This window comes from Dama dama, chromosome 24 (assembly GCF_033118175.1).
Source record: "Dama dama isolate Ldn47 chromosome 24, ASM3311817v1, whole genome shotgun sequence".
NCBI classification, from domain to species: Eukaryota; Metazoa; Chordata; class Mammalia; order Artiodactyla; family Cervidae; genus Dama; species Dama dama.
Window position 1 is genome coordinate 38,721,294 of NC_083704.1, and position 25,946 is coordinate 38,747,239.

Below are 25,946 nucleotides of genomic sequence, written 5' to 3' on the forward strand. Positions count from 1 at the left end.
AAAATACCTGGCTTTCACATGGATACCCCCAAGGGATCCTGTAATGACTATTAAAAAGAAAACTATACTATATTCAATAGAATTTTTATTGCTAACTCTTCATAAAATCAGGAACTATTAAAGAGTGTCTATGTCTTTATCAAGTAGTTTGTGAAATTATTTGTGGAATGAACCACCCCCCACCATTGGAGTTGGGACATGAGTCCAGTGAAAGCAAGGACCTTGTTTATTATATTTACTTCACTATACCCAGCACCCAGCATAGTGCCTGGCACATAACACATGTTTAATAAGGCAGTAATGTCACTTTCTATTTAAGATAATTTTGACTGATTCCATTAGGTTCCATTATTTTGACTTTCCTAGGCCACAGTTTGAAAATCTAATGCATGTTCATTATTAAAAAAAAAAAAAAATCCTGTGGGAAGAAGTACTATAATGCAAGGTATATTTTACAAAGGAAAAATGTTGCTCTAAGATTACAAATAGCAGTATATGTTTCTGTCAATGATTATTTTCTTAAAAGTTGTTACACTTTCCTACTGGAGTACCAAGATTTCAAGCTCTGACTGTTCTGTGCAGATTCTGAACCTGATAGTTGAGACAGGGATGTAAAGGACCCACAAGAGAAAATTTCATTTAGGAACTGCTATTCATTATGGTGAATATAGAGTTTATGACTGTGGTGTTTGGTTTCTTCCAAACTTATATTAGTTTCACTAATATAACCTGCCATGCCAACTTATTCCTTCCTTATTTTGGCAGACTTCTTTGTAGGTTGCAGAAACTCTAAATCAAGTTCCAATATGAAATATATACTGGAGTAAATGCTAGCAGAAAATAAAAAAAACAACCCAGTGAGCCCTTTAAATCAACTCAACACGGTGTCTATGCTGGAATCTCAACCTTCAGATATAATGTTCCAAGGAGAAGAAATCTGTCCAGAGACTGTTTACTTCTGATGCTGGCAGTGTGCTCTGTTTACACAAAGGAAAAACATGTGAGGTTGGTCAGATTACATTGCCATTACAGATACGCTGTTTTTCTAGTAGGAAATATTTTTATAATCTTAAAGTTTTCACCTTCTTATTCTTCCCTTTATCCCTTCACACATGAGAAAACTTCAGGGACAACTAGTACTTTTCTGTCAGCTCTCTCCACCATGACCCATCCGTCTTGGGTGGCCCCACATGGCATGGCTTAGTTTCATTGAGTTAGACAAGACCGTGGTCCATGTGATCAGATTGGCTGGTTTTCTATGATTATGGTTTCAGTGTTTCTGCCTTCTGATGCCCTCTCACAACACCTACCGTCTTACTTGGGTTTCTCTTACCTTGGACATGGGGTGTCTCTTCATGGCTGCTCCAGCAAAGTGCAACCACTGCTCCTTACCTTGTATCTCCTCAGAGCCGCCCCTCCTGACCTTGAACGTGGAGTAGCTCCTCTCGGCCGTTCTTCGCCCGGAGTAGCCGCCGCTCCTTGGATGTGAGGTTGCTCCTCTCGGCTACCGCCGCTGACCTCAGGCGTGGGGTAGCTCCTGTCGGCCGCCACCCTGGCCATTATGTCTACTACTGTGGGCAGGAGTCCCTTAGAAGAAATGGAGTAGCCATCATGGTCAACAAAAGAGTCCAAAATGCAGTATTTGGGTGCAATCTCAAAAATGACAGAATGATCTCTGTTCATTTCCAAGGCAAACCATTCAATATCATGGCAATCCAAGCCTATGCCCGAACCAGTAACGCTGAAGAAGCTGAAGTTGAACGGTTCTATGAAGACCTGCAAGACCTTTTAGAACTAACACCCAATAAATATGTCCTTTTCATTATAGGGGACTGGAATGCAAAAGTAGGAAGTCAAGAAACACCTGGAGGAAAAGGCAAATTTGGCCTTGGAGTACGGAATGGAGCAGGGCAAAGGCTAATAGAGTGCCAAGAGAATGCACTGGTCATAGCAAACACCCTCTTCCAACAACACAAGAAAAGACTCTACACATGGACATCACCAGATGGTCAACACCGCGAATCAGATTGATTATATTCTTTGCAGCCAAAGATGGAAAAGCTCTATACAGTCAGCAAAAACAAGACCAGGAGCTGACTGTGACTCAGATCATGAACTCCTTATTGCCAAATTCAGACTCAAACTGAAGAAAGTAGGGAAGACCACTAGACCATTCAGGTGTGACCTAATCAAATCCCTTATGACTATACAGTGGAAGTGAGAAATAGATTTAAGGAACTAGATCTGATAGACAGAGTGCCTGATGAACTATGGATGGAGGTTCGTGACATTGTTCAGGAGACGGGGATCAAGACCATCCCGATGGAAAAGAAATGCAAAAGGCAAAATGGTTGTCTGAGGAGGCCTTACAAATAGCTGTGAAAAGAAGAGAAGCAAAAAGGAAAGGAGAAAAGGAAAGATATTCCCATCTGAATGCAGAGTTCCAAAGAAGAGCCAGGAGAGATAAGAAAGCCTTTCTCAGCGATCAGTGCAAAGAAATAGAGGAAAACAACAGAATAGGAAAGACTAGAGATCTCTTCAAGAAAATTCGAGATACCAAGGGAACATTTCATGCAAAGATGGGTTTGATAAAGGACAGAAATGGTATGGACCTAACAGAAGCAGAAGATATAAAGAAGAGGTGGTAAGAATACACAGAAAAACTGTACAAAAAAGATCTTTATGACCCAGATAATCACGGTGGTGTGATCACTCACCTAGAGCCAGACATCCTGGAATGTGAAGTCAAGTGGGCCTTAGGAAGCATCACTATGAATGAACAAAGCTAGTGGAGGTGATGGAATTCTAGTTGAGCTATTTCAAATCCTGAAAGCTGATGCTGTGGAAGTGCTGCACTCAATATGCCAGCAAATTTGGAAAACTCAGCAGTGGCCACAGGACTGGGAAAGGTCAGTTTTCATTCCAATCCCAAAGAAAGGCAATGCCAAAGAATGCTCAAACTATGACACAACTGCACACATTTCACACGATAGTAAAGTAATGCTCAAAATTCTCCAAGCCAGGCTTCAGCAATACGTGAACCGTGAACTTCCAGATGTTCAAGCTGGTTTTAGAAAAGGCAGAGGAACCAGACATCAAATTGCCAACATCTATTGGATCATCGAAAAAGCAAGAGAGTTCCAGAAAAACATCTATTTCTGCTTTATTGACTATGCCAAAGCCTTTGACTGTGTGGATCACAATTAACTGTGGAAAATTCTGAAAGAGATGGGCATACCAGACCACCTGCCCTGCCCTTGGGAAACCTGTATGCAGGTCAGGAAGCAACAATTAGAACTGATGGAACAACAGACTGCTTCCAGATAGGAAAAGGAGTATGTCAAGGCTGTATATTATCACCCTGCTTATTTAACTTATATGCAGAGTGCATCATGAGAAACGCTGGGCTGGAAGAAGCACAAGCTGGAATCAAGATTGCTGGGAGAAATATCAATAATCTCAGATATGAAGATGACACCACCCTTATGGCAGAAAGTGAAGAGGAACTAAAGAGCCTCTTGGTGAAAGAGGAGAGTAAAAAAGTTGGCTTAAAGCTCAACATTCAGAAAATTAAGATCATGACATCCGGTCCCATCACTTCATGGCAAATAGATGGGGAAACAGTGGAAACAGTGGCTGACTTTAGTTTTCTAGGCTCCAAAATCACTGCAGATGGTGATTGCAGCCATGAAATTAAAAGACACTTACTCCTTGGAAGGAAAGTTATGACCAAGCTAGATAGCATATTAGAAAGCAGAGACATGACTTTGCCAACAAAGGTCCGTCTAGCCAAGGCTATGGTTTTTCTCGTGGTCATGTATGGATGTAAGAGTTGGACTGTGAAGAAAGCTGAGCACCGAAAAATTGGTGCTTTTGAACTGTGGTGTTGGACAAGACTCTTGAGAGTCCCTTGGACTGCGGGGAGGTCCAATCAGTCCATCCTAAAGGAGATCAGTCCTGGGTGTTCATTGGAAGGACTGTTGCTGAAGCCGAACTTCCAGTACTTTGGCCACCTGATGTTAAGAGCTAACTCACTGAAAAAGACCCTGATACTGGGAGGGATTGGGGGCAGGAGGATATTGGGACGACAGCATGAGATGGTTGGATGGCATCACCAACTCAGTGGACATGAGTTTGAGTAAACTCTGGGAGTTTGTGATGGACAGGGAGGCCTGGCGTGCTGCGATTCATGGGGTCGCAAAGAATTGGACACGACTGAGCGAGTGAACTGAACTGAAGTACTTTTCTAGCATCTGCTAGTATTTGAAAATGCAGGTTGTGTAAGTACTTCTGCCAGGCCTGGTCAGCCTGAAAGTTAGAGTATTACACATTCTGTTCTGCACTTTGCCATTTTTCCCGGAACAGTGCCTTGAAGATCATTATGTAAGGAACTTCTTTATTCCTTTCTGCCAGTTTGTAGTATTCCAGTTTGTGGAAGTACCACATTTAGTGAACCAAACGTTTTAGCCTAGTAAGAATAATATTCATAGCAGTAATAGGAGCCACCACTTGCTGAGCACTTAGTTTGTGCCAGGTGTTGTCTTGGAATATTGAAACAGTTTATAAAAGTCAAGTGGTTTTCTTTTTTGTTTTTGACCATGTGGCTGGGCATGAGAGATGCTATTAATATGTTCCCTACCAGGAATTGATCCTGTGTTCCCTACAGTGGAAGTGTGGGTTCTCAACTGTGGACCACCATGGAATACCCAACTCAGAACATTTTAATTCTTCAGCCACCTTATAAGGTGAAAGATATTGCTTTCATCTTACAAGCAAGGAAATTGATGTTGAAAACGTTTGTGTAATTTGCTATGCTCTTGACCATTAGTATCATACTGCTTCCTTTTTACATGTAATTGAGGTACTTGGGTTCTTTGGGTGCACTTTAAAGGACAAGCATGGAGGAAAACCTCCAGTACTGAAGATTATGCAGGGAGGTGTTTACAGTGAAAATGTCTGTGCTCTTCTCAGTAGCTGTAAGGGAGGGTACTGAAGGGGTAGGGTGGATTTAATGAGCAGTGGCTTCTCATCCTCTTACTCACATGTTCTTCTTACCACAGAAGATGAAAAGGGAAATGGAGGCAGGGAGTAGGAACAGGACTGAAACCTTGGTGGAAATCATATGTTGGTCTCACCTAGTCCTGCCTGAGGCCTAACTTTGTGATCTGAGTCTACTGGATGACTGATAAATAGGGTGTGTGTGTGTGTGTGTGTGTGTGTGTGTGTGTGTGTGTGTGTGTGTGTGTGTGAGTCTCCTGGATGACTGATAAATAGGGTGTGTGTGTGTGTGTGTGTGTGTGTGTGTCTCCTGGATGACTGATAAATAGGGGATGTGTGTGTGTGTGAGTGTGTGTGTGTGTGTGTGAGTCTCCTGGATGACTGATAAATAGGGTGTGTGTGTGTGTGTGTGTCTCCTGGATGACTGATAAATAGGGTGTGTGTGTGTGTGTGTGTGTGTGTGAGTCTCCTGGATGACTGATAAATAGGGTGTGTGTGTGTGTGTGAGTCTCCTGGATGACTGATAAATAGGGGATGTGTGTGTGTGTGTGTGTGTGTGTGTCCTGGATGACTGATAAATAGGGTGTGTGTGTGTCTCCTGGATGACTGATAAATAGGGTGTGTGTGTGTGTCTCCTGGATGACTGATAAATAGGGTGTGTGTGAGAGAGTCTCCTGGATGACTGACAAATAGGGTGTGTGTGTGTGTGTGTGTGTGTGAGTCTCCTGGATGACTGATAAATAGGGGATGTGTGTGTGTGTGTGTGTGTGTGTGTGTGTGTGTCCTGGATGACTGATAAATAGGGTGTGTGTGTGTCTCCTGGATGACTGATAAATAGGGTGTGTGTGTGTGTCTCCTGGATGACTGATAAATAGGGTGTGTGTGTGTGTGTCTCCTGGATGACTGACAAATAGGGGATGTATGTGTGTGTGTGTCTCCTGGTTGACTGATAAATAGGGTGTGGGTGTGTGAGTGTGTGTGTGTGTGTGTGTGAGTCTCCTGGATGACTGATAAATAGGGGATGTGTGTGTGTGTGTGTGTGTGTGAGTCTCCTGGATGACTGATAAATAGGGTGTGTGTGTGTGTGTGTGTGTGTGTGTGTGTGTGTGTGTGTGTGTGTGTGAGTCTCCTGGATGACTGATAAATAGGGTGTGTGTGTGTGTGTGTGTGAGAGTCTCCTGGATGACTGATAAATAGGGTGTGTGTGTGTGTGTGTGTGAGTCTCCTGGATGACTGATAAATAGGGGGTGTGTGTGTGTGAGTCTCCTGGATGACTGATAAATAGGGTGTGTGTGTGTGTGTGTGTGTGTGTGTGTGTGTGTGTGAGAGAGAGTCTCTGGATGACTGATAAATAGGGGATGTGTGTGTGTGTGTGTGTGTGTGTGTGTGTGTGAGTCTCCTGGATGACTGATAAATAGGGAGTGTGTGTGTGTGTGTGTGTGTGTGTGTGTGTGTCTCCTGGATGACTGATAAATAGAGGATGTGTGTGTGTGAGTCTCCTGGATGACTGATAAATAGGGTGTGTTTGTGTGTGTGTATAACTGATAAATTGTGTGTACAGTCAGTCGTGTCCAACTCTTTGCAACCCCATGGACTGTAGCCTGCCAGGCTCCTCTGTCCATGTAATTTTCCAGGCAAGGATACTGGTACGGGTTGCCATTTTGTACTCCAGAGGATCTTCCCCACCAGAGGTTGAACCCACATCCCTCTTGTGTCTCTTGCATTGGAAGGTGGATTCCGTACCTTTGCACCACCTGGGATGCCCAATAATTAGAGGAGTGACCTTCAAAAAGTGGAAAAATCGGGTTTTGGAAACCCTTATAATGTGATAAGAGACTAGCAACCACTGGGTTTATTTACCCAAGTATGTATCATGTGTATTTGTCTGCATTTTAAATGATAAAAAGAGGAGTATAGAAACCCAGGATGCACATGATAAACACAGTTATTCTCTAAGAATTTCTTGAGTTGTTTTCATGGAAGTGGTGGGAATAGAGTGGAAAAAAGAGGGAAGCAGAGGAAATGACAGATCATTGAATATTGAGGGGGGAGGTGTTTGATCAAACTTGTTTTTTTTTAATATTTATTTTTGCTTGAATATGAAGATACACTTAATCTGTCAAACTCATTTTGGTTTATATGGCTAGCAGAGCAGGTTGGATGCTGCACCTGTTAAGCTTTGTGCTATTTTTTTGTTGGCCAACAAGATTTTTGAAAAATAGTTGTCAAGAACTTAATATTTGCTTAGTGTGAAATACCACATAAAATATTGTCTTAACATTGACAGGGTTTAAACTAAAATTAATGCAAGGAAACAAAAGATATCAAGGAACTGGCTTCATCTTGTTGGTGTTCATCAGTGTCCACAAGCAGGCGGGTGAATGACAATTGTATTTAGTGGTTATTAACTTCTTATAACAAAAAATAAAAGGCATGGGGCTTATTATTTTTGCTCATTATATTTGTAGGAGATATTAAAAAAAGATGCAAATAGCCTCTGGGACTAAGACAAACCAAATATTATACTAAATGACTGAGAAGGTTGTATCATTCCTTGTAGGGGAAAAAAAAAGGTTAGCTATCAAAGAGAATTTTAAAAATATTCTCCAAGCATCTGGCTGGGTCAGAAGTCTCCCATCCTAGATGAGCAAGGTATACAACTGTGTTAATATTAATTTGCTGATTTTATGTTTGTGGTGCTGTTTTTATATTCACTCCAGGAGCTTAGCTGAGGGCGGAAGGGAAAAAAGTGGGGCCAGCTGGGGGAAACTGCCTTTTCTAATATTAATAGTTATCACTGCCACCTAGGACATCTCAAGGCTGTTCACAAAGACTGGAATATGGAGGTTTTGCTATTTAGTAACTTGAAAGAAGAGAAGAGTTTGTTATTCCAGGGACGTGAGAAGAGAGCTGGGCATGACAATTCAGGAATGTTGGGGTTACTGAGAGGAGACGCCGGAAAGTCACTGGGGGTTATCCTTTAGTGGTGGAGGCTGGCTTACTCTCGGGGGTGAAGGTGGTGATGAGTAGTGTGGGGCCTAGTGCAGTCACCTGCATTGCCCTCACATATAACTAGGAGGAGGATGCTGTTATGACAAAGTTGTTCTCACGTAAAAATTTGATGAGTTTAGAGTTGAAAATACTGAAAGACTAATAAAATTGAGGATTTTTATTTTCTGTCAGTGTTTATCTTGAACAGTCTTCCTGTGTCTTGCTTTGTTTTTTAACCTCCCAGCTGACGATTCTGCCAAAATTGGACCCTTAGGAATTGACAAAGTTATACCCTATGCTAAGTATAAAAGGGCCATCCCCTTAGTTTCCAGAGGGAGCATTTCTTTCCCCAGCCCTCCTCAGCCTAGAACAATTATTTTCACTGCTTGAAAAAAATCACCTGCTTTCAGTGGGACTGTGTATTCTCCTCCTGGCTTGGGCAGATGGCAGCGTTGTTTCAGACATCACCTTTTAGAAATGGGTCAGTAGAAAAGTTCTACTACCAGAAATCACTTGTTTCAAAAGGAAACAGTTCTTTCAGCCCAGCTCACTGATGTGAAATGGACAGCCCAGCACTTTCTCACAGCTTCCCTGAGACACTGCACCAGGGGAAGAGCAATGAGGAAGCAAACAGGCAAAAAGCCAGGCGGGACCTCAGCCCTCACCTAGCCACTGCCAAGCTAGAAGCTGGAATGTCAGGACATGATTGTGGAAAGTGGGGCATCTTCTTTCTAAAGAGCTACAGATGCTGTTGCAGTTTCAATTTTCTCTGTGGCATTTAGACCGTATGATTTTCTTTTTTTTTTTTTTAGTGTCAAAGAATAGAAAATTAGTTTTAATTGTTACTTATGAGACACCATATGGCTACTCTATAATTCTGGCTTCCCATGGAGCTGCATGTGCATATGGAAAATGAAATTAATTGGAAATCACACCCTGAAATCTATTATTAAGTTAATATAGCTAACAGCTTGTGGGGTGTCCTCATACTCAGCATGATGTAATTGCACATAACAACAAGTAACGATAAACTCATAGAGGAGACCAGGAGGGATAAACAGAGGTCAGAGGGACCGCCTTTGGAAAGGAATGGCATCAATAATGGATGCTACAGCAAACGTCTTGGTTCCTCACTGTCCACAAACCCAGGAAGCAGTTTAATTATATTCAAATGAATTAATCAGCAGTCTTGTGAATTTCACAGCCAAGGGACTTATTTTTATCTTGCCAACTAGTGTTTTAGTGAGTTAAGGTCACTCTTGGTAGAATTAGTGATGATTGTTCAAGTCAAAAGTTCCCAAACTTACCTGTGTATCAGAATCCACTGAAAAACTGTTAAATGAACTCTGGGTCTGATTCTTGAGATTTTGATTGGTTAGTTCTGGATTTCTGATTTAAGATTGCTGTGTAAGTATTCTGATATACCTCAGACATAGACCTTGGAAACCACTTACTGAAGTGATAAGCCATCACACATGGCTTGATATATTTAAATGATGAAGCCCACAGTTAGCATGCGTTCAGTTTCCCTATTTGGTTCCTAACTTTAAAACACAGTAAAATAAGTTAAAGTAAAAACATAACCTGAGATTCGGTACTTCATTTGGAGACCTAGAAATGGTGAACAATTTTTTTATCATAGGTGTTTTTTATTTATTAGTTTACATTGTCCTTCCCAAGCCTGTGGACTCAGTGAGGGCACTGTTATTTAAGTCTTCTTGGCGTTCAAGGCTCAGAGTGGTACGAATTCAGAATATGTTTATGGACTGTGAATTTGAATGTGAAAAGAGGCAAAGTGTTCATTTTTAGAATTAATAGCTGCATGCTTTCTTAGTAATAAGCATTGGACACAATTGCTATTCATCATAGATTGATATGAACAGATGTTATAAATGACAACACAGTTTGTGATATTAGTATTTAAGTGCCCAGCCTTCTTTAGGTCATTGAGGAGAGAATCTGTAGATTTGAAACTAGGAATGATGTTTTCTTCCATTGTCTTTATTCTTTTTTCTGTAAGTGCTAGGTCTGCAAACCTAAGTTACATTGATACGAGCGGCATCTAGAATTCTAGTTGAGAGACTCATTGATTAGACTTTCTGGAAAAATACAAAGTCCAGGTAGGTCGTTTGCGCTCGTGGTGGATCTCTGTGCTTGTTGTACAGGTCCGCCAAGGCTGTGGCTCTGAAAATTTGCTCTCCCTTCTGTTTTGTCATCTATATTTTGTGCTGTCACATGCTCCCCACTTTGCCTGAGTTGTTCTCCAGTTTTCTTGGCATGTTACTTCCATTCTTCGGCTCCTGCTCAGTTTCTGCCTCAGAGCAGATTTGTGTCAGGAAGCTCTTTGCTGTGCAGATACTATGATGTTGAAAACACCTTCTTATCTGCCTGAAAATGTTATTGCCTGGGGTAACTGTGACCGGTTTGGAAATAAGGTGGGTTGGAATCTTACTGATGGACCAGAGGAAAAGGTATGATGTTGCTAAAGCAAACAGCTAGAGCACTACCATGGGAAGAAGGATTATGACTGTAGAGCTGAACAGAGACAAGGAGGGTATGCAGATACAGCAGCCTGATGTGTGGCCTGACCAACAGGGACCGCTAGCTGTCTCTCACTGTCAGGATTCTCCTTCCTGAACAACAGACCTTGAGGTTGTTGTTGTTGTTGTTGTTGTTTTTAATACAGTATTTTGAAATAATTTCAAACTTGTGGCGAATTCTAACTCCCATATTACTTTTACCCCAGTTCACCGACTGTTAACATTTGAGAGCAAGTTGCAGACACAATGCCTCTTCACACTAAACATTTTAGTGTGTACTTCCCACATCATCACCATTCCACCCGCCAAATCAGGAAGCCCTGGTTATTTTTAGTAGAGGTGGTATTTGAAAACCACTTGGCATGTGGCTGTATTCATTATTATTGAGGTGTCATTGCTTTTAGGTCATCTTAAGAGACAACTGGGTACATATATGCACATACACATATGTGTGCATGTACACATGTACAAATATATAGGTAAGTAAAATTATATATTCATTCTGCTCTATATGCTACACACATTTACAAACACTCATATATCAATAACCATTTCTTTGTCTGTGTATGTTACAAAAAACCTTGTGTTTATATCGGTAATTCTAATCCAAACCTTTAATCTTTCTAGCCTCCCCTTTCCATATTTGGAAATACCCTACTTCAACAGAGAGAAACGTGGCTCTCATTATCTTTAATTATATTTAATATAATTAAATAAAAAATATTTAATTCAGTTATAAATTTGTGTCCACGGTTGATTGTGACCTATGGATATGACCGGATGGAACTCTACTGTCTGAGCACCGCCTGACACCTTCCGGTGTCTTTATAGTCCTGGGTCCTGTCAGGTATCCTGTTGACCTGTCTGTCTGAGGCACCTCTTCCCCTCCTTCAGTAACTGTTCTCGTGCTCCAGCAGGGGTGTGCCAGTACCTTCCTGACAGTCCTCTTCTCCCCTCAGTGCCCGTTGTTTTCGGGTACCTGGGGGCTATTAGTGTTTCACTAATAAGCACATGGCTACCTGGAGCAGAGACTGTGTTTCCCAATCTCCGGCAGAACTTACTATATAAGCTTATGATTTGGTTATAGCCAGTGGCTACCAATCTGACCATGAAGTCAAAGTGGTATGTTGAGGGACTTGTGATGGTTGTGAAATTGTGATACCAGTTCTTGACAACTCTCTTTGGGACTTTCTGTGAAAGAAAAATAAACTATCTTATTGAAAATTTCAAAATTATTGTTTAACAATTTTTGGTCCCTGAACAGCTAAGCCTAATTCTAATACTGCCTCTGCTAGGCAAGAAAGAAAAAAAGAAAGTCTGAATTTCATGAGGCAGTAAAGAATTGTGTAGAGGAGACCAGTACCAAATTGACAGAGGTCCAGTGAGTGCTGAATTTAGTCTCCTTGAATCAAGTGACAACATTTATAGACATTGAAAGGAATTATAGTAGAATATAAAGGATCTTATGGAATGGCATTAAAAACCTCAAACAATAAAAAGGCAACTGAAATTCCTAAAAAGCTTTTAAAAAATCCAGAAATGTAAAACCCAAAACCGTATATGCAGTCAGTGAAAATAATAGTTAAAGCCCTACAAAAAGTGGTTAAAGCCCTACAAAAAGTGGCCAACTTCTGTCTGCTGAAATCAGATGGAATTCAGCAGAATTAGATTGGTGGTATTACCTGAGTGATTCTGGGTTACATATATAGTCCACGAGACCACCCTGCTTGGGGTCCACATTTCTCTTGGCAGTTATTAAAAATGGCTGATTCATATCAATGTATGACAAAACCCACTGAAATGTTGTGAAGTAATTAGCCTTCAACTAATAAAAAAAAAATAAAAATAAATAAAAATAAAAAATAAAAATAGTTCTATCCTGCCCATCAGGAGTACATGAAAAATCACTCCCACCCTGACTAAGAATGTAACTTCAGTTCCTCTTGGTTGTTATCTCATCTGCGACATAGAATATGAAAAATATTTCCTTAGTTGTTATGGTACTTTTAAGCCAGGTAGATAGATACCTTAGGAAACAGATGATGAAATTTCTAAAACCCATATGATTAATCCTAATCAGTTATTCATTATCTGTATATATTGTTTTAGTTGTTGTGTTCATAATGTTTAAGAGAATTTGACATATTCAAGTAACAGTGTAGACATTAATTCTATAAGTTTAATTTAGTAATTGAAATTGCTTGTAAATTTTATGTTGAAAGATAAGGCTTTTGACAAAGATTAATAATAGTATTGCAATGGTTTTAAGATCCACTGAATCTTTTAATTTGTTAGGGAATTACTGTTGCAGTTTAGTACTTGAGAAGGTTTTACTCATTGAGTCAGACAGTTGAAGTGCTTGAGAAAAGAAAATGGATACATTCAGTTTATAAATTTAGTTTAAAATGTTTAAGAAAAATTAAATGTGTAAATGATACTGATTGCTGAGGAGCAATTTAGTATGTCCAGCTTGAATTGTTTGAACCTTAATCAAAGCCACCTTGAAAGTAAATGTTAAATTTTTAAAGTAGTAGAATGTTAAGAACTAGAAGTTGAACTCAAAGGCTTATAAAAAATGAGTTAAAAAAAACAAAACCTGTTTCTTTAGCAAAGCAAATGTTTCATTTAAAATCACAGGTGGACTCTTTGCAGCAAAGCCACCCTTGGTCTCCCAAACACACCGACATGAGGAACCTTCCCCCTCTGCAGTGGCTGTAACTGAAGATCTGTGGTGGACAGGACTGTGGTCCTGGCAGAGCCTGGTTGCTAAAGCTGATTTCTGGCGATACCCTCTGGGCCATGGAAAGATTAGGGGACTGTCAGACTTCAGAAAATGGGCAGCTGTCCTGGGCAGCAAAATAACAGTCACATCCCCTTCTTGCTTGGAATGGAGAACTGTAAGAGGAAACGCATGGACTGGAGGTCATACTCCATAACACATCACTTAAAACTTTTAAACTCCATTCAGTGTTTTCTTCTGTAGAATGGGGACAGCTATTTTTAAATTTTGAAATTATTGGAAGGATTAAAGATAGTAGATGCAAAGCGCCCATTATATTGCTTGCTGCCTCGCAGAGGCTCAAACAACAGTGACATTTGGTAGAGGAAGATGTGAAGGCTAATTCATTTATTTAGGGAATGTGTGAGACCAAATCAGAGGATGTATGTCATCAAACCTATAGTAGGTCACATGCTTTAGTCACCTGCTGTATTGCCCGGTGTTGTTTAAAGTATTCACATGGATTGCACGTTTGAATTAACCCAAGAGATTGACTGATATCTTCTCTGTTTTACAAAGGGAAGTTTAGAGAAGTTAAGTAGCTTTTAAGATTATGTACAACAAAGTAAAGGAGTTGAACTGTAGCGAATGCTGGGGAGTGAAGCCTGATGCACATGATGGCCTTTCTGTGTTGTGTGCATCTCTGTCTTCAGTAGCAGTGGCCTCAGAGAAGGAAGGACCAGTGTTGCCTTTGACCTTATAGAATTTCTGTCTTGATTTTTGCACCCCAACAACCCAGACTACTGTCTTAAAAAAATAATAATAATGATAAGAAAAATACAGAAAAATACACTGATAGAGTAGACTTTGTTTTATTGCAAGATGATCGGATATCAGTTCAGTTCAGTCACACAGTCGTGTCCGACTCTTTGTGACCCCATGGACCGCAGCACACCAGGCCTCCCTGTCCATCACCAACTCCCGGAGTTTACTCAAACTCATGTCCATGAATTGGTGATGCCATCCAGCCATCTCATCCTCTGTCATCCCCTTCTGCTGACTTCAGTCTTTACCAGCATCAGGGTCTTTTCAAATGAGTCAGTTCTTTGCATCAGGGGGCCAAAGTATTGGAATTTGAGCTTCAGCGACAGTCCTTCCAATGGATATTCAGGACTGATTTCCTTTAGGATTACCTGGTTGGATCTCCTTGTAGTCCAAGGGACTCTCAAGAGTCTTCTCCAACACCACAGTTCAAAAGTATCAATTCTTCGGTGCTCAGCTTTCTTTGCTTTTTTCTTTTTATTTAAATTATTTATTTATTTTACTTTACAACATTGTATTGGTTTTGCCATACATTGACTTGTATCCACCATGGGTGTACATGTGTTCCCCATCCTGAACTCCCCACCCACCTCCATCCCCATCCCATCCCTCTGGGTTATCCCAGTGCACCAGCCCTAAGCATCCTGTATCATGCATCGAACATGGACTTGCAATTCGTCTCACATATGATAAATTACATGTTTCAATGCCATTCTCCCACACCGTCCCACCCTCACCCTCTCCCACAGAGTCCAAAAGACTGTTCAGCACATCTGTGTCTCTCTTGCTGTCTCACATACAGGGTTATTGTTACCATCTTTCTTAATAGTCCAACTCTCACATCCATATGTGACTACAGGAAAAACCATAGCCTGACTAGACAGACGTTTGTTGCTAAAGTAATGTTTCTGCTTTTTAATAAGCTCTTGAGGTTGGTCATAACTTTTCTTTTAAGGAGTAAGCGTCTTTTAATTTCATGGCTGTGGTCACCATCTGCAGTGATTTTGGAACTCAAGAAAATAAAGTCTGTCACTGTTTCCACTGTTTTCCCATCTATTTGCCATGAAGTACAGATGGGACCAGATGCCATGATCTTAGTTTTCTGAATGTTGAGCTTTAAGTCACCTTTTTCACTCTCCTCTTTCACTTTCATCAAGAGGCTCTTTAGTTCTTCTTCACTTTCTGCCATAAGGGTGGTGTCATCTGCATATCTGAGGTTATTGATAATTTCTCCCAGCAATCTTGATTCCAGCTTGTGCTTCATCCAGCCCAGCGTTTCTCATGATGTACTCTGCATATAAGTTAAATAAGTAGGATGACAGTATAGAGCCTTGTCATACTCCTTTCCCTATTTGGAAAGGTATAATACATCACAAAAACATTTGAGTGTGTAGACAGTTGAGGGGATTGTCCATGAAACTGTTAATCCTTGTGAGCTACCTGATGGGCATAGCCTTTCCTTTGACTCAAAATGGGCAGTATTTCTTCTTGTTGCTCTTATTGGGTCATCACGTTTTCTTCTTTGTACTTGACAGACCCCATAACTCATGGTCAGGGATTCTGGTCACATTGGAAGTGGTTGGCTTGCCTTCTCTGTGACCGTTATCATATCACACCCTCACAAGCTCATTCACTCCCGCAGTTGTGAATGGGCAAGGGTAGTAGCAGGTCATGCTCAGATGGTGTTGGTGGATCTTCTCCTCTGGCCTGAGCCTGTGCTCTGGAATTTACAGCTGTGTGATCTTAGACAAGGGATTTTATTTCTCTGAGTTCTAGTGTCCTGATATCCTGGACTAGTATCTTATGCAGAGAACTAATGTGAAGATTAAATAAGATGAAGTGTATAAAGTCCTTTGAATAATTCTTCGTAGACAGTCAGTGCTGAGAATGTGATGTCTTTAAGACATGTACAACAGCTTCAACCACCACAGTAACAATAATGACAACAGCAGTGATGACACTGAAGGACAGAGAGCCATGTGTCCTGCCCCCAATGTCCAAAACACCAGCCAGAGTCCGTGTCTAGCTTGCTTCCCAGCTCATTTTCCCTCCCCTGCAGGCTGCCACAGGGTTGGAACGGACCCAGCATCAATGCTGGGGGAGGGATGTGTTGTGCGGGTACAAGGCTTAGCCTGCTAATGAGGCCTGAAGTTGAGCAACTCCAGATGGAGTCAAGCGACATGTTCTCTGCCAGGAAATGTGGTAAATGGGCCAGGGCCACTCATTCCAGGCAACAGTCATGGATATCAAAAAGCAAAAAGTAAGGAAACATGCAGGCGTTGGAACTAAACTATCCAAATGTAAATAAAAACACAGCGTGCATGCGTGGCAGGGAAATCCTATCTGGGATCCAGAGACGGTTTTCTTACAACAGCAGTAGTCCCATCTGGGAGGGGACAGGGAAGTGCTAAGTGTCTGGAAATGTGAGCTTCTCTTGTATCTGACCTTTTAAAGCTTGGTTTGAACTACTGTGTTCTCACCAACCATGAGTACGTTTTATTGATCATTTCTGAATGATTGGGAAAAAAAGACATTGATATCTTAAGACTTACAAAAATTGGTAAGACTAGATTTCTTACTATGAAACATTTTTGCCCGGTGTACAGCATATTCATCTTTATCATCACCATCTATTATTTATTTGAAACTTAAGATGTGAATGTAAGTGAGAATGTAAGCCAGATATTGTGTTAAATAAGTAACTTAACATACCTTATATACTCCCCCAACCCCCTGCTCCCACACAATGCCAACTTCCTAGCATTTAATACTCATAGACACTTTCAAAGGTAAGGGCTACATTTATGAACTTCATTTCATAGATGAGAACATTGAGGTTCTGTTTTCTTCAGCCAAGATCACTCAGTTGGCTGGTGAGGAAAAAGGCCCGAGTTGTAATCCAAGGCCATCTGACCAGTGGCTCATTAACTTACCCATGTACTCTGATCATCTCCAACATGTTTTCTTCTTTGAATGGGGCTTAAGACAGATGATAGATTAAGTACATAGAAAGAAGATGCTCTAGTTTTCCGCACATACATCTGAAGGGCACTTGACCCCTGTATGTAGCCCGTAAGGAAATTGGTGACTTAAGACCCAGTGACTTATCCTGAATGTCACAGGGATGAATCTTTATGTTTCTTGCATGGATCCGATACATTTAATTCTGGAAAGCATAGATGTGTGAGTCTCCAGGCCCCAAGGAACACCATGGCTGACTTTGAACTGGAAGATTAGTTGCTGCATTGAGAAGAGGCTGAGTCTTGCCTTCATCCTCAATTCCAAGCCATACTGCTTATGAAGTGAAGAAGGGGTGCCAAGCCCAGTAAAGCTGAATGGCAGCATTCTGTGTACATCTCAGGCACCAGTGTAATCTAACGTGTGATAAATGTGTTTAAAAATTGAACTATTATTTCCCCCATTTACAGAAATTATACATGTTCTTTGTAGCATATCTGTAGTCAAAAAGAAGAAAAAAATTACTGGTAATCTCCCCCTCTCCAAATAATCAGTTCATAGTTTGGTATATTTTCTTTGTAGCATATCTGTAGTCAAATGAAGAAAAAAATTACTGGTAATCTCCCCCTCTCCAAATAATCAGTTAATAGTTTGGTATATTACCTATATATATATATTGGTATGTATATATTTATTGCAAAAGCTTTACTGCTCTTACGCCCCACCCTACTTAGCAATAATGTTATTGTTCTTACTAGGTAACATAAATATGTATTTTATTTAAATCTGAGAATAATTTTCCTCTGATTATAAAAGGCATAAGCAGTCATTGTGAAAAGGATCGGGAATATCATGGCTGTAAAGAAGGAAGTAAAAATCATTTGAAACTTGACCCCACAGAGATAACTGTTGATATAGACTTCTTGTCTATAAAGACAAAAGACTTTCAGACTTTTTTTCAAAAAAAGCATTTTTATCTGTATTTTTCACAGTTTGCAAACGAGTAATGTACTTTAGGTTTTAACATAGATGTGTTTTGCCTTTTCTCTTCTAAATACTTTCTAGTGGTTTTCTTTCAAAAACCTTGGCTGCTTAGGGAAGGCCTCAAATCCCAATATGTTAAGCTTCAGGCAGTGGCAGCGACAGTGACACTGATGGCCTAGAAAAGCTTTGGGTTGAAGATAGTCCTTTCCATCACTCCATCACTTAAGCATCAGACCAAGGCTGGAAACAGCATCCTGGCTTTTCTGGAGGTTGCAAGAATACTCAGGAGAATTCACTTCCCTTTTCAAAATGAAATAACCAGTCCAAAATACCAGGACACGTATGGTGCAGGCAAACACATTTGGTGCAGCTATTGTTGGAAGCATCCCTGAACTTCCGAAATATCAGTGCTGGAAAAGTTCATATTTTAAAATAATTAATTGTTTTCAAAAGTTCTTTATGCTTGTGGTAAAAAAAAAAAAAAAAAACGCTCTTGAAATCAGCGCTTTGCATGCTACTAACTCTGACTAGGAATGTTTCAAGTAGAATTCTGATTTGCAGGTGGTGGGGTGGGTAGTGGGGAACTGATTGCTTTTTATACTCCCTTGAATAGTCCAATACCTGTTGGACTGTTGGTGGCCTGTTATAGGCCAGACATGGATCTTTGTGCTGTTGGTGTAAAAATTTTAACATTTTGTTATGTTTCAATGAAAATTCAGTAAGAGACTTAACATCCCCATTGTCAGTGCTGCTCTATTTTGATATTTTGTCCCAAGGACACTCTTGTAATATGCTCTCATAAATAACAGTATATTTCCTGATTGGGAAACAGTATATTTTCTGATTGAGTCACAGAAGTAGATGCATTTGTCAAAATCTATGGAATAGTACATTTCAGACTTGGGCATTTGACTGTATGGAAATTTTCTGTCTTGCCAAAAAGGAACTGTAAACAAGTATCAGCTTTAGTTACTGATGGGAGTGCTGAGGGGAACTGCACTGAGGCCTGCAACTTACTTTGAAATGCTTGAAAAAATAAGATGAACTGTGATGGATGGAGAGATTTGGAATAAAGCAAATGTAGTTAAATGTTAGCAGCTAAAGAATTCAAGTGGTGAGTATGTAGATGTTACTTGTAGTTCAACTTTATCCTGCTGTTGTGTGAAAATTATATAACTCTTATGTTCAAAAAAAAAATAGACATCAATTTCAAAGACTTAGTATGTACAAATGAAGAGGATATATCTTATTTAAAAGTTTTCTATTGACTGCCTATTGAAATGATAATATTTTAAATGTATTGGATAAAAAAGACATTAAAAATTAATTTCATTCATTAAAAAACAAAACAAAAAAAATAAAATGTGGTTGGTAATTTTAATATCAAAATGCTTGGAGGGGGGGAACCCAATAACAAGGCTCTATGTGGAAGAGCTGAAGCACAGTCTATAGAATTATTTTTCTTGCTGAAACATTCTGACTCTGCTTCTTGCTAGCTGTGTGACTCCAGATATTTCAGCCTTGGTGAAGTTTTTCAGTGTGAGTAATGAATACACTTAGCACAAATCATACCCCACAGTAAACACCTGATAAATACTGTGATGATAATTCCACAGTGCAAAAGAAGTGGTGATTATAAATTAATGACCTTATGCTGAGGGCCCACTATGTGTCTGGCACTCTCTCTTGGTCGTTTCCAGAGGAATGAGGCCGTCTCATTCTGTATCACGGTGTGTGTAGCCACAAACTCTAGAGAAGGTGTGAGGAGCGCGAGTGGACAAACCAAGCGTGGCTTCACTGAAGGTGACAGAGGCCCTCCCCAGCTCTGTGGCTGCCCTTCGGTGTGGCGTCTGCTTTGAACTAGAAGGCTCTTCAGAGGAAGGGTAGCATCTGCTTTGTTAGACTTTGTAGTATTCTCAGGTTGACGTTGACTTAATTCATCACAAAAATTGTTCCCTTTGTGTATGGCCAAGGCATTCTATTTTGAAGTTGTCATGTTTTAACTTTATGGACAGATACCTGGGAAATTCAGCTAGGGTGGCACGATCTCCTTTCGTCCCCACAGTGAAATCATGTTTATGCATTATGACAGCCTGTTCCAAACTCCTGCTGTGAGGCAAAGAGAAAAGGGTCAGGGACCTGGAAAAAGCTGAAGCTGGATTTAGGAGCACTAGCAGTGGGGGATGAAAGGAATATTTCAGGTAATTCTGTGGATGTGCTGTTTACTTCCAAGTGTCTAATATCATACTCCTGAAAATTAAGGTAAAAAACAGTAAAAAAAAAAAAAAAAAAAAAAAAACACCCAAAAACTGCGATGGTGAGAGAGAGTGGGGGAATAGAACAAATGTTGGCTACATTTTGAAGGAGAGATTGGTGGGCAGGAGGAATAGATTTATTCTGCTAATTTTCCAGCTGCCATAATGAAATCTGAATCTTGAGTCTAAATGTCTCCTAATGATTGGGATTCCAGAGGGTATCCTTATATAGGACTGCTTGGTGGGTCAAGTGTGAAACAGGATTTGATTTGTCTGCCACACTAATACAATTGGAGAACTACTTAAAACCTGCCAGAATTTTCTTTTACCGCTTCTTGATCCCAGCTCTTTTACCACATACTGATGCTGGTATTTTACTGTGTTTTGGGCTTTACAGTTCCAAACTCAACTCAAAAGACTGTGTTAGCTCTTTTCCCCAAGAAGTAAAAGGCACATTAGCTTGTTAATTCTTTACTTTCTTCTTTTTTAAGTTGGAGGATAATTACTTTACAGCTTGTTGTAGTCTTTGCTGCCCATCAATGCAAATCAGTCATAATGAGACATATATATAAATATATGCTGCTAAGTCACTTCAGTTGTGTGTGTGTGTGTGTGTGTGTGTGTGTGTGTGTATGTGTATATATCCTTTCCCTTTTGAGACATCGCCCACCCACATTCCCTCCCTCTTTAATGTCTTGTTTGTAATACTTGGCCTGGATCATTATGGTATGAATTCTTACTCAAACCAGGCATTTTTTTTTTTTTTTTTAATGATTCAGGAAGATCCAGAAGAGACCATCCTAATTTGAATGCTTCAAAGATCATCAGAAAGGTTGTTCTGAAGACAGTCTAAGAAAGTAGTTTCTGGCTCTGTGACTTCTGAGGTCAGGTATAGATCATGTTAGTGATGAGTACAACAATTCTGAGGAATTTAAGTGCATTAAACCTTTTTGGGGAGTGGTTCTGAGGAAGGTGTGATGGGAGGTGAAATTTAAAGTTAGTCCTTATCTTCTGGCTGTTGAAATGAACTGTTGAAACTGAAGTTAGTTATCTTTAGATATAATTGAACTTGCACTTAACAAGAATTGGAAATAATACAGGGAAAGATCAAAGGAGGAAGGAAGGATGGGGAAGAATAAGGAAGAAGAGGGAAACACAGAAAGGAAGGAAGAAAACCAAAGAAAGCTGGCATTGCAGGAAAAGGAAGAAGTAATCATTTCTCAGGCCTCAAAAGTCAGCCAAATATAAACTCTTCCCAGTTCAGGGAAATTGCTTGATTTCATCCCATAGGATGCAATCTAAAGTCTTCCCTGTGTTTAACATTCTAACATTCAAGCAATAGACTTAGACTTCAGACACAATGAATGGATCAAGACAGGCAATAAAAGAGTAAGACACTGCAGTTTAAAACTCAGAGCAATTTGAAAGCTACATAATAAATTATGCTGGAGCACAGTAGATGTATGTATCATGGGAAAGGGGTTCTGAGGTTTTTCATCTCTCTCGGGTGTGGGTCATCCCCTGTTTCTGTCATCCCCTGACACTGCTCTGGAGTGTCATCCAGTACTTCAGCACTTTAAAATGGAAAATAAAAACCCCCTGAGTTCCTTTTTATAGCAACATCACCAACCCGGTGTTTGGAATTCTATATCTCAGGCATTTAGGATGGTTGCACATATTAAGTCTGGAATATGTGTTTATTTGTAGGTTAGAGGGGGTGGACATATACTTAACTCTTGCTATCATTAAACAGCTGCTTAGTTTGAATCTCACTGACCCCTTGGAAGCTTTCACAACCCTCTTTGAAAGTGTGCCTGATTGGGGGCTTCTTAAAAACCACCGTGATAAAATTATTAGAGATCTTAAAAGCACTTAGGACAAAACAACTAAATTTAACAAAGATAATATATGTGTTTTTTTCTCTTATATGCTTTTCTTGAGTATGGAGAAATAAACTTTAATATGTAGAGTTTTTCTGAAGATCTGAAATCAGAAATTTGAGTGCTGAATCCTTGGCATGCTTGACTGGTTTATTTGAAGCAGTGCTATAGTGGTTTCTAATTTAAATAGGTAACTGCAACAGCCAAGTAAGTATAGCAGAGTAGCCTTTCTTAGCTATTTACCCATTGGTATATTCACTCCCTGGATTTATCTACCTAGAAAACTCATAGCTCTTCTCTCCATGGTTCTTCTGTTCTCTCTCCTGCCCTGTTTAACTTGACACTGTTCCCCTTTCTCACTGTCCTTAATTCTTGCCATTTATGAAAGCATTCATATTTTTCAGTAATTCTTTGTTTGTGTCTCTTTCCTTCAGTAGATTTTAGGTTTCTGAAAGGCAGTGACTATGGCTTTTAAAAATTTTTGTATTCCCTTAGGTGCTCAATAGATGTCTTAAAAAGGCAAAACATTTTTCTTTTGCTGTCAGTTTTCTTGCCTGACACTTTAGGAGGTCACGTTGTAAGATTATGAGCCATGTTTCTTGAAGGTGTTTTCTGGAGGCCTGCTCAAATATAGACATCCCTGACCCCACAGAGAAAAACTATAAAGACTCATACAAAAAGGAACATTTAAATATTCAAGACAAACCACTATAAATAACTGCCTATATTTATCTCACATTTTTAAAGTCTCAGTTTTATTTTTTTATGACAGCCCATGATAATTGCCAAAAATTTGTATCAGTACTGAAAGGTACCAATAATACTCCTCGTTACGTCCTTAAGATAATCTTAGTTAATAATTTGATTATTGTCCAGTTAGATTTCATTATGACTGTATAACTATTCACAAAAGTGAATATTTATTTTTAAATATTGTTAGCTCAGTTTAAAGCTTATAGTGTCTGTGGATATTTGCCCGTGTTTTTGCATAAATATTTACTTAAATCATGTTGTTTAGTCACTAAGTCATGTCTGACTCTTTGTGACTCCATGGACCATAGCCTGCCAAGTTCCTCTGACCATGGAATTCTCCAGGCAAGAACACTGGAGAGGGTTGCCATTTCCTATTCCAGGGGATTTTCCCAACCCAGGGATCGAACCCACAACTGCTGTTTGGCAGGTGGATTCTTTACCACTGAGCCACCAGGGGCCCTAATAAATATATATAGTATTTCTACTATTTTATCATATGGATATGTACAATTTGTTTTTCCAATCCCACATGTTCAAATACTGATGGACATTTTGGTTGTTTTCACTGTTTCCCTCTTATAGTTACATTGCAGTGAAAATTCTTATTTCTGTAGTCGATTTTCACAGAATTGGGATTGCTGTATCAAAGGGTGTTCTGTGCATATTGGACAGATGGACCTCCTAATTGTCTTAGAACATTCCAGGTTTCTTAACCATCATGAATTTTTCAGAAGCATAGAACAGATGCCCAGTACTATTCCTTGATTTGCATTGGACTCGAGAGTCTGTGAGAAGGATTTTGAATGTATTCTGCAATTGGAAAATCAGGGCCTGTCTGGAGAAAGGGTCCCTAAAGAGCGGAGTGGCTTAGAAAAATGCAGGGTTCTTGTGAGATCTCTGTAAGGAAAGGGGACGGCTGGCCAGCAGGAGCTACAGCTCCCAGGGCACAGGATTGTCAGGTTTGATTGATCCTGGTCTCCCCTGGAGACTGTGTCCCAGAGGACACAGTCCCACTTGCTTGAGAAGTTCCCCAGAGGGGACCCACCTGTGAGAAGTTGGGGGTCTTTCTTGAGTAAGGGAAACTGGTGGCCGTGTGGCCAGTAGACCACGGGCAGCAGAATGAGAACAGCAAACAGGTGGTGGGGCTGATTCCGGACAGTAGTGCTTGAGACCATCTCTCACCAAGTGGAGAGCCAGATAGAGGAATGGATTTAAGTAAGACAAGATAGTGAACAGACAAAATTTCTAATCATGAAAGTGAAAAATCTCAGAATACTAGTAGTGTTGCTCTGAAAGTGAAGGAAACATCTTTTAATGTGGATGCAGCCAGGCAATGTATATGTTATATACATTTTAAATGTTATAGTCTTTCCACTTGGCTCTGAAAATAAAACCTTTGTGAGTTTATCTTCCCATATCAATTCCAGGCATCGCCACCTTTTCCTCCTTGTTCATCACTGATTCAGATCAACAAGAGATTGATCCCCTTATACTTTTGTATTATCAAGTAGCTTCCAGTTGTCTGCCTCTGAAGCTGGGATATACTCTTGCTCAGGATATGTTCTCCAGAGACTGTCAAAAATGTTAGTTCTGAACCTGCCAGCAGTCATGGTCTTTGCCTTTTGATGCCTTTATTATTAGCTCTGGTGATTTATACTTTGTCAGCTTGGTTAAGGTGGAACTCTGTCTCGCAGAATCTCCTTCCCTGTATAATTCACGTTAGAATTGGCTAGATATGGGATTGCACAGAATTTGGAATGCAGCCGTTACTCTGTGATACAGTGATGGGCAGATGTAGACATGCTGGCAAGAGGGTTCAACCTGTCTTTGCTGTTCTGTGCTCCATGTCCAACAAGTTTCCTCAATTGCTGACCTTGCTGATCAACATGAACACAAACCCACTTGTCCACAAGTCCCATACCTTCTCCGTGAGTCTGGATATGCTGGCTTCTCTGATTGGCTGGTTGGTGACTCTTGCGATCCTTCAACTTCCACTTTCACATCTTCCCTTCCTCAGTATCTTTTACAAGTTCAGCTTTAATTCCTGTAATAAGACTCTTATACATAACTCATGGTGGTTCTGCTTCCCTAATTGAACCCTGACTGAACACATCTTTGCCTTAAAAGTCCGGGAAAAAAATGATTTTTTTAATAGCTAGTTTTCTTTTATCATTCTTTCCTTTCAAGTGTACCACAAAACACTGTAGAAGTGCTATTGATGTTCATAAATGCTTTTCATCATCTGTGACTATTTCCAGGATATGTTGAAGTTACAAATGTTACACAGATATTTTTATTACTAGTGTATATCATTAATCCCTACTATAATCTGCATAGAGATTTCTTCTGGAGGTTTCTTTTTTGAAGAAACTTGTTTGTTCTGAAAGATTGTCGCTTTTTTCCCAAGTGGTTTCATTTGCAGAAGGTTTGTTTAATGTCCTGTGGTTTCAGTCTTAGAGTATTAGACTTTTTTTTTTTTTTTTGCTACATGTGCTTAAATAAGATCATGTTAATTTTGCCATCAGTGACAAGAAGTTCTATCCTTAACCTTTCTTTCAGAAACATATCTTTTAATCTAGTAGGCAAAATGAAAGATTGGTTTATAAGTGTTAAAGGATAGAAAAGGTAAGATATTACAACTGAATAGAGCCTTTCTGGAGGTAATTTTTACTTAGCTTTGAAATTTTTATCACAAATGGAGTGTGTATTAATGGTCATTAAAATAATTAATAGCACCAGTGACAAGGTCAGAAGAATAAGCTAATTTATCATTATAGATTTTAATGAAGCCTATAACGTAGTATTACATATACAGTATTTTTAAGAGTATGGCAGTTTGAAAAAAACAATGATTTATCAAACTAATTTAGGAATTTTTTTGTGTGTGTGTGTATGTGTGTGCATGCTCAGTTGTTTCCGACTCTTTGCAACTCCATGGACTGTAGCCCGCCAGGCTCCTCTCTCCATGGACTTCTCCAAGCAAGAATACAGGAGTAGGTAGCTGTTTCCTCCTCCAGGGAATCTTCCAGACTTGGGGATCATACCT

General features: G+C 39.9%; 1 protein-coding gene across 2 annotated transcripts in view; it reads left to right on the forward strand.

Moving 5' to 3' along the window:
- Positions 1 to 25,946, forward strand: part of SUCLG2 (succinate-CoA ligase GDP-forming subunit beta) — a 263,629-nt gene that overhangs the window by 102,589 nt on the left and 135,094 nt on the right. The gene's annotated exons all lie outside the window — the stretch shown is intronic.